Source organism: Cyprinus carpio, chromosome A17, assembly GCF_018340385.1.
Source record: "Cyprinus carpio isolate SPL01 chromosome A17, ASM1834038v1, whole genome shotgun sequence".
Lineage (NCBI taxonomy): Eukaryota > Metazoa > Chordata > Actinopteri > Cypriniformes > Cyprinidae > Cyprinus > Cyprinus carpio.
In genome coordinates this window covers 12,144,642-12,152,538 of record NC_056588.1, presented here as the reverse complement: position 1 = coordinate 12,152,538, position 7,897 = coordinate 12,144,642, and positions in this window count along the sequence as shown.

The window sequence follows — 7,897 nt, the reverse complement described above, 5'->3', positions numbered from 1 at the left end:
AAGATATATAGAACTAGTTCTGCCTGAATTTGTAACATTTTTCCCCTTGCATCTGATAATACTCAAGATTGGATCACATATCACTTATACTGTATAATCTGAGCATGAATATTATCGACTTATTCAATTATAAATATCACATAAAGTGGCCCCAAAAAGTATCTGAACACTTAATTGCAAGTCACACTTAAAATGTGTAAATGTCATTGTAAAATATATAAAAAAAATCAAACTAAACATACATGCATGCACACACACACACACACACACACACACACACACATATATATATATATACATATGTGTGTATATATGTGTGTGTGTGTGTGTGTGTGTGTGTGTGTGTGGTGTGGTATGTATGCATATATATATTATATATATAATGTGTGTAATATATATATATATATATATATATATATATATATATATATGTATGTATGTATGTGTGTGTGTGTGTGTATAAAAGCACACACACTGTTTTAAAGCAAAATATTTAATAAGAAGTTTGCTATGGGTGCATAAAATTCTGTCAGGTACCAGTGAGCATTTCTTCCCCACATTATAGGTGATAACCGATAAATTGCCAATAAATACGTATATACTATTTTATCTAATTAATACAAACTCAAAATATTAAATAATCTTTAAGTTTTTTTTTTTTCAAGTGAGCATCTGATGACAGCAAAGGTAATAGGCCAAATGAGCTATCTATATCCAATATCAACTAATGCTGATAAATACATAATTAATTTATTAATTTCTTTATCTACTCCAATGTAAATCATGCCATTTTAAGTGAGGAAATGAAGTGTTTGAAGTGTGGAAAAGTGTTCAAACTCTTGGGGATCACTGTATTATTGTGATGTTTTTGAAGTATCTCTTTGAGGGAGAAAAAAAGTAGCTGCAATGTATGGACAAATGAAAGCAGCTTAAACTATGTAAACAGTCTGATCTTCAGGCCGGATGTGTACTGACCTGAGATGGGTGACTGATTGCTGTGCCGTGTGTACCTGCACTCGTCATGTGTTTGCTAATGACCAGTGGAAACAGCCTGACTTCAGCACTTATCTTGTGTACGTGTAAAGCAGATAGTCTATGCAAGATACTTTGAAGAGCAAGTTAAGTTAGACTGAATTATTAATGTGTTTAAAGCGTGCAATTCTATTGAAGATCCTCAGGGTGAGAATAATGCTGCTGAGTATATTTAATTAACACAACATCAAAACTAATGGTTTGCGGGATATTTTTTAATATACAAAAATATATAGTTTTTAACAGGAATTTAAAATGCTAGAGTAATAATAAAGTAAGATTAGAGTGCGTATGTATGTCGCCAAAAATCTCACAGATGTTGCACACACCAGACGAGGTAACCACCCTGCTGAAAAAAGCAGCCTATGTCATGACCTTGGTCTTCTGTGTTCCTGTTTTGTTGTGTTTTCTCCCCATGTCCTCCCCGTGACCCAGTTTCTCCATCTCATTTGGTTGTCATTCCATTCACCTGTGTTCCTTTAATTATCCTCATTAGTCTCAGACCTTCTCTCAGTCCACGATCGCCATCACCTGGAGTCTGAGGCCCTGTTTACACTAGTGCATTTTCGTTTTAAAATGGCATTTTAGAATGAAAACGATCCTCATCTACGCTGGCGTTTCCGCTGCGTTTCAGAAACGATCTCCGTTTACACTACACAACCTAAAACGCATGTCACGTGACCATTCATGCAGGTACAGCCAAAGATATGAATAGGTAGATTCCCTATTATTTAGATCGCGAACGTGTCTACGTGCTTGGGGCGATCGAATGGGGAATCTACCTATACACCTTTGGGTACAACTATTAGTACAACTGTTGGTTATACTATCCTTACCTGCGATTTTCTGCCTGCAAGTTTGCTCCAGTGTTCTGCTCCCCATTCTCCTCAGCTCCAGTGCTCCATCATTTCCATGCTCCACCGTTACCCTGGTACCCCCTGGAAAGGAAATAGGGCTCAGTTACTCAGATAAGCTCCGCTAACCCTTTCTACTCCCCGACTTCTCACCTGGACTCTTTGCCTTGTTTTCTCCTACCTGCTTGTGTTCAAATAAACCAGCTTTTGTTTGCACTTACCACTGTGTCCCCTTGTATATCTGCTGACAGAAGACCAGACGGTCACATTTTAAGGAGAACTGGAGCACCATGGACCATCCTCTACATTCCCTCGTTCAGAATGACCGGCCAATTGTGGACTTCGTGCTGGAGTTCAGAGAGCTGGCCAAAACTTCTGCAACGGGCGACTCAGAGCTGATAGCTTTGTTTTGAGGAGGCTTAGGCGATCTGGGGTACTCTAGAATGCCCAAGAACCTTCTCACAGGCTTGCTCGAGGAATGCATGTACTATGCCCTGCAGCTGAGTCGATCAACTCCATCCGATCCTTCCCCTGAGCCCTCTCCAGTGTCGGCTCCAGCCCCTGAATCCACTACAGCCCAAACTAATTCAGAGTCTGTTCCTAGCCCAGAGAGGGCTCCTGTTTTCATGTCAAGCCCAGAGAGGGCTCCTGTCCCCACGTTCAGCCCAGAAAGGGCGGTTGTTCCCATGTCTGGCCCAGGGAGGGCCTTAGATCCCAAGTCAAGCCCAGAGAGGGCTCCTGTTCCCACGTCCAGCCCAGTGAGGGCCTCAGATCCTGAACCTAGCCCAGAGAGGCCTCCTGTTTTCACATCAAGCCCAGAGAGGGCTTCTGTCCCCACGTTCAGCCCAGAGAGGGCTGTTGTTCCCACGTTAGGCCCAGGGAGGGCCTCAAATCCCAAGTCAAGCCCAGGGAGGGCCTCAAATCCCGTGTCAAGTCCAGGGAGGGCTCCTGTTTCCACGTCAAGCCCAGGGAGGGGTCCTGTTCCCACGTCAGGCCCAGAGAAGGCCTCAGATCCCCAGTTTAGCCCAGAGAGGGCTTCTATTCCCGAATGCAGCCCAGAGTGGACTTCTGAGCCCAGCCCAGAGCCAATTCCAGGTAGGGGATCCGGAGTCTTCCCCAAGAAAATTTGGAAGGAGGGGCAATACGTCTCTGGCCATAGGGGCCTGCTGGGTTCCAAGGCCATGGAGGCCATCCTGCCATGGCCCCCCGAACGGCCTGCTTCACCATGGTTCCCAGAACCGGTACCACCTTGGAGGCCTCCCATATGAGCCTGCCCTGAGAGGGCTCCAGGATGCCCACCCCTTTTGTTGATTGTATGTGGTGTGATGATGTGCCTTCCGGGAGGGGATCGAATTGTCATGCCCCTGGACTTCTGTGTTCCTGTTTTGTAGGGTTTTCTCCCCATATGCTCCCTGTGACCCAGTTTCTCCATCTTGTTTGATTGTCATTCCATTCACCTGTGTTCCTTTAATTATCCTCATTAGTCTCACCCCTTCTCTCAGTCCCCGATCACTATCACATGGAGTCTAATTCCCCGCACCTGTCACCGCCTATCAAGCTCCCTATATCCTTGCACTCTCCTCACTGTCACATTGTCTGGTCTCACAGTTGGTTATACTACCTTTACCTGCAATTTTCTGCCTGCCAGTTTGCTCCAGCGTTCTGGTACCCCCTGGAAAGGAAATAGGACTCAGTGACTCAGATTAGCCCCGCTAACCCTTGCTACTCCCCTAATTCTCACCTGGACTGTTTACCTTGTTTTCTCCTACCTGCCTGTGTTCAAATAAATCAGCTTTTGTTTGCACTTACCACTGTGTCCCCTTGTATATCTGCTGACAGCCTAAGCTGGTTGGCTGGTTTAAGCTGGTCATCAAGCCTTGTCATAGCTGGTCAGGAAGCTGGTTTTAGAGGGGTTTTCACCAAAAACATATATGCACAAAAAACAACACCAGCTGAAACCAGCTAAGACCACACCTGCTCATGCAATTTTAATTCCCAAAAAATATTCACACCATCACAACTATTTAACCTCGACAGTTTGCTTCCTGAAAATTACCTGTACATTATTAAATCCCTCAGAAATAAATGATAATTTCCCAATATAATAACCAAAACTAACAACAGCCAAAAGCTGACATTTCTGCAAAATAGTCAGTCCCTCAGAACTATTTGTTTATTTCCCAAAATGAACAACAGCCCTTCCCATGGCTTTGTAAAATACCAGTTAATCAATCAAGCCAGATGAAGTAAAACTAGACAATGGAGTCCTTTCTGTAAGTCTCCCTTCTCCCACAGTTGTTTGTGAAAGCTGAGCAGGACCTTTAAAAGTGTTCTTGTTATATAAAGACGCCATCTGAAAAAGTGTGCAAACTGCCAAACACAAGAACTACATTTTCCCACTGGGACAAGCTGTTAGGGACAATGAAGTTTAGTTACACCTCAAAAAAAAAGAGACAGAAAAGAAGGACAGAGAGAGGGGGTGGTGGGGGGGCATTGGAGAGAAGTGTATAGAATGTATGTTAATATGTTGTTTCATATCAAACACTGTATCTAAAACAGAAAGTGGCTGTCTCACAAAAATATAAAATAAAAATAAATAAATAAATAAATAAAAAGAAGGAAAGAAAACACTTTTGCTCTTCACAGGTAACTTGATTCCCGCTGAGGCATTGCACTGGCTAGTCAGCTGGAAAACCCATGAGTGAAACTCTATCATGAGATCCCTTACAGGAAGGAATCCCTCAAGAAGAACAAATTTCCCCTTTCTTTTATTGACACATTTCTGTTACAAAACAGGTGTGTGTGTATGTGTGTGTGTGTGTGTGTGTCAGGGTGGAGAACATACCCTTTACGGAAGTTGCTTTCGAAAAGAAAGTGTTGCCAAGGTATGACTCATCTTAATTATGCAGTAGTAATATACATGTAAATGATGCTTACATTGAAATGCCAATTCATTAATTACACAGTTTGTGAACACAATTTTCATAACTTTATTTCAAAATAAAAAGTGATTTGGCTTATCATGTCTGAAAATTAGATTAGAATAGGTTAACTGACTTAAATGATGCACAAAAACAGGATATTCATCAACCAAGTGAATCAAAACACCTCAGATGTTCTGGTGTCTGCTCAAATCTATTTGCAATTGAGTGTGTGTTAAGGATGTATTTGAAGGTAATTTGATTGAATATTTAAATGTGGCTGATAAGACATCATCTATAAACCACATCAGCTCTCTCTGTGGCCCTTGATTTGCATGGGTACAGCACGAGTGCTTATCTTGTAATGATTTTCTACTATTCTACATTCTGTCACAGAGAAAGTCAGTGAGAAATGCAGTGCGTTTATATGTGTGTGTGTTTAATTAAAGGTGAGCACCAACTGAGAATGGAGTGTGTGAACTGCGTTATGAATGTGGCACGCCTTGGGGGCCAGGCCAGACCTGAAAAACCAGCTGCCGCTTTCAGTCCAGAGAGCTGATATGGCATGTCGTGTCTACCTCTCTGCCAAGGGCTGAAACCATCCCTCGCTTTCAACTTCTTCAGTTTTTAATCACACCTGAAGTGAACATTCAGTCATTTCACCTGTTCAGACTCACTTCAGACAGAGTTTCCATCTTGTTTTTCTGTCCCAGCTCTGTTAGCGGCAGCGTGTGTGTGAGGAAAGGAGCGTGTGGACTATGCTCACTTCAGTCGACTGAAGGAGGGGGAGTGGAGGAATTGATACTGTGGAGAGACGGAGAACTGATCGTACAGGTAAGCCAATGTGCAACCAAACTATACCCATTATCACCTTCAATTTTGTGTGTGATTCGTCACGTGTCATCTTAGGACCTCTGAGGGTCCCTGGCTGCATCCCTCCAGGTGTGTGTAGAAAAGATATTAAGATGGACAGATTGTCAGTGAAATTTACTAGCAATTTCCAAGTGGAATTGTTTCTACATCATTTTTTTTTAAAAGTACAATTACCTAAAGTAAACAAAATCATCTCAGTCAGAATGTCAGAATGTGTTTCTTGGCAGAAACACTGTAAAAAGTGAACATTTGCAGTGAAAGGTTAAATTTATACCTGATCAGATCCTTAAAAATGACTTTTGTTGGTGTTATGTAATCTATTCTGGTGGATTTAGTTCATTTTAATCATACTTTGGACTTTATCCAAGTTTCTAAATGAAGCTACCACCTGAGATTTTAGTCCTGATACTTTGAGAAACAATAAGCAGTATATGGTGTTATGGTTTATAATATTTGATGTTAAGCCATGATGTTAGTTTCCTTCCTCTTCCTTTGTGTTTCTGACTATTGTCTGATCATATGATGATGACACTGAACTAATAATGTTCCTGGTAGGAACTATCGCAGAATTGTTTATCCCTTTATTGAGAGGACCCAAGAGGATGTTCTGTTTTGTACATCCTCTCGAATCTGATAAACAATAACTTTTTAAACTTTCCTTTGCACTTGCTTTTGATCTGATTTTAGACTGACATTGCACACAAAGCTCTGACAGGGCAGTGAATGCTTATTGTGTTCATGGCATTCAGGAACAGTACAGAAGGTCCCTGTAAACAATCAGGTTGATTTCATTTAGATTTAGTTGAAATGTTCTACTATGTATTTTGAAGTTGTTGTTTTTATTTTTAGCGAGTGTGTAAGAAGTGGGAGATGTTTAAGAATCCGGCTGCAGACGGACACTTACCTGTAGCAGAAAGTGATGAATGGGCCATTGTTTAAGTCAGGGGAACTGAGGACTGATCTGGTGTACAGAAAGGCAGTAGTCAGGTCTGTGATGTGCACTGGAGGCCAGACATATGTGAGCGCACCTATGATCTAATCATTTAAATATTGACCCATGATCTTAACCCAAATCAATCACATTTGTATTCTGTTGTGTGTAATTGATTGTTTCACCAAATTGACAACAGTGACACACACAAGTTTATGAATCTCATTTAGTTAAAGACAGAATGGTTGATTTACATTACATTAGGAACTGGCGGTTACGTTTTAATCAGAAGCAATCATAACAGCTTATTTAAAATGACTGAATGAATAAATACATAATTATGAGCGGAAACAGATTAAGCAGAAACTTAATAGAAGTTTTGCAACAAGTTATAACCACACCTTCATTTTGCTAGCAGCAAATGATTAAAAAGCACTTCAAGGGAAGATAGAGAGACTGAGAGAGGGTGAAAGATCACAGTCGATGCTTTCTAGAATTGCAGTTTTCTCCAGTTTTATAATTTCTGAACCAGAGATGGTATCTTTAATGAAAAAATGAATACTTTTTTCTTTTAATTATTATGTTAATAAGGTGGTATTGATAAATATGATTAATACATTGTGTTAGTATTTAGAATTTGTATTTCTGTGTGCAAGATATGTTAATATTAGTCAAAGCCAAACTCTTTTTGATGAATATAACAGCTTTATTTGATTTATTGATTTATTTATGCAACACTACTGTGTTTACCACAGTGTAAACAAAGGCTTCTTTTATTTCTTTTTTTTAATGATCAGCTTTCGATCCAGAAGTGTTCTGTTTTCAGCCGAGATTAAACTGTTGAGTTGAATTTAGCAGAATTGTGGCTCTGGCAGGATTCAAGGTTTGTCTTGTTCTGTCCCAGCTGCTCTGTTCATCTGTGAGTTGAAAGTGGCTGTAAATTAAATCAAGTGGCACAGGCTGACACTTGAAACCTCAGAGTGTATTATGGTTTGTTTTATGGTGGTGTGAAACTGAGCTCCATACTGATGACCTGTGATTCACCTTGTAGCTCAGGCAACAGAATTTACAACTATTTGCTGTTCTTCGGTGGTGCAGGCGCTGTATTTTTCTTTCCATCAGCACCGATTGCTTCTGTCAAAAATACTCATAAGAGCCAGCCCTCGGACATTATGGCCCATCTGGGATCGGAAGAGGCTTGGCAACTGTGTAAATGCAGATTATTAAGGTCTAAATGTTGTGGTTGACTCAAAAGTAAAGATTTTTATTCCAATATCACCTAATAT